The following is a 1,715-nucleotide window of genomic DNA, read 5'->3' on the forward strand; positions in this document are numbered from 1 at the left end:
CAGGGATGCTTTTTAGGCCATTAGCAAGTGAAAGCTTGGCACCTCCAAGAGCGCCAATGATAAGGACGATCAATTTAACAGAATATTCCGGGTACAATCGTTTCAACTCTCTTTCTTTTCATTCTCCTTGGTTATGATGTTTTTGTCAGCTTGTGCCGAAAATTCGATAACAAACATTGTTCGCTTCTCGAAGTCAAGAAGAACCATGTCAAGCCTCGAGTCAGCAACAGAAACAATTTTCGAGAATATAAAGTTTCAGTATATGCGGCACTTCCCATTCTCGACAATTGACTCAATTTCCCTAGGAGAATTTAGAGGAGCGATATTAAGGTTAATGTCGTAGGAGTGACAGAGATGGTAATATAGCATTCTTAGTGCCGCATTGTGCCTTTGAATGTAGGTCGTTCCCGCGTGAGTTGGACAACTAGATAGTATGTGAGCTAAATGCTCGGGGTGTGCATGGCACGCCCTGCAGCTATCATCGGGAATGTCTTGGCTCAAAATGTGGCGACGATATTTTAAGGTGGAAATGATACCGTCTTGGCATGCAAAAATGAAACCCTCCGTACCAGACTTCAATCCGGGCGATTTAAGGAAAGCAAACGTTAGCTCACAAGACATTGACTGATCCTTCACATTTCTGTGAGAGATACCGTGCATCCTCTTATCGAGGAGCTGTTCACGAAAGTTTTTCTCTTGTGCTTTCTTAATTCGGGCTTTCAGGAGTGAGCACTCGAGATAGATAAGATTTGATGCATTTTGCTCACCCCTAATACTGAAGTCAAGTCCGAGTGCTTCAGCAGTCTCATCCGCTGCTTTGTACAGAAACGCTCCTTTGCCCACTTCTGCGTGATTTCTGACCATTTTAAGAAGAGGGTCTCTTCCATTTGCAACTCTATGTGCTGTACCCAGAATAATCCTGTTGTGAAGACATTCAAGACTCAATATTCCGCGACCCCCTTGACGCCGTGAGATGTACAGTCGCGGAACGGAAGACTTAAGATGCATGCTTTTGTTCATGTACATAACCTTTCTTGTCCCGATATCAAGAGATCTGAGCTCGTCCTTCGTCCATGGAACTACTCCAAATGAATAGAGTAGTACCGGGACGGCAAGCATGTTCGTTGCAGATACTTTGTTCCTCGCCGACAGTTCGCAAGACCAAATTTGTCGGATAAGACGTTTGTATCTGCTTCGGAGAGTATCCTTTATAGATGTCACATCCTGAATGCGGCTCTGTGGCACGCCCAGGTATGCATAAGTCTCTCCAGCACAAAGGTGTCGTATGGCGCTTCTATCAACGAGCTCAGGATCTTCAGGGATTCCATTAAGTTTTCCTCGCTTCATATAAACCTTGGCGCATTTGTCTAACCCAAATTCCATTCCTATTTCCTTAGTATATCGTTCGACAATCCCCAGAGCTAGATGCAGTTGCTCTCTGTTTTTAGCATAGATCTTAAGATCGTCCATGTAAAATACATGAGTGACCTTGTACTTTCGATCTGCAGGTTTGCCGCACAAGTACCCGTCGGAATGGCGAAGTGCTAGGGATAGTGGCTATAATGTAAGGCAAAAGAGGAGTGGGCTCATGGTGTCGCCCTAAAAGAAAGACAAGTATTGTGCGCCCTTCCACCAACCACTCTGGAATCGGCGCTTCCGACTTCAAATATGAGGTGAAAATACGGGCCAAATGCTGATGGGTTGAAGAAAACTTC

At 44.8% G+C, this 1,715-nt stretch overlaps 1 protein-coding gene across 1 annotated transcript in view; it reads left to right on the top strand.

Moving 5' to 3' along the window:
- Window positions 1–1,715, top strand: part of LOC117169417 (nephrin) — a 456,412-nt gene that overhangs the window by 417,743 nt on the left and 36,954 nt on the right. The window lies entirely within an intron of this gene.

The sequence above is a fragment of the Belonocnema kinseyi genome, chromosome 3 (genome assembly GCF_010883055.1).
Source record: "Belonocnema kinseyi isolate 2016_QV_RU_SX_M_011 chromosome 3, B_treatae_v1, whole genome shotgun sequence".
Classification (NCBI taxonomy): domain Eukaryota; kingdom Metazoa; phylum Arthropoda; class Insecta; order Hymenoptera; family Cynipidae; genus Belonocnema; species Belonocnema kinseyi.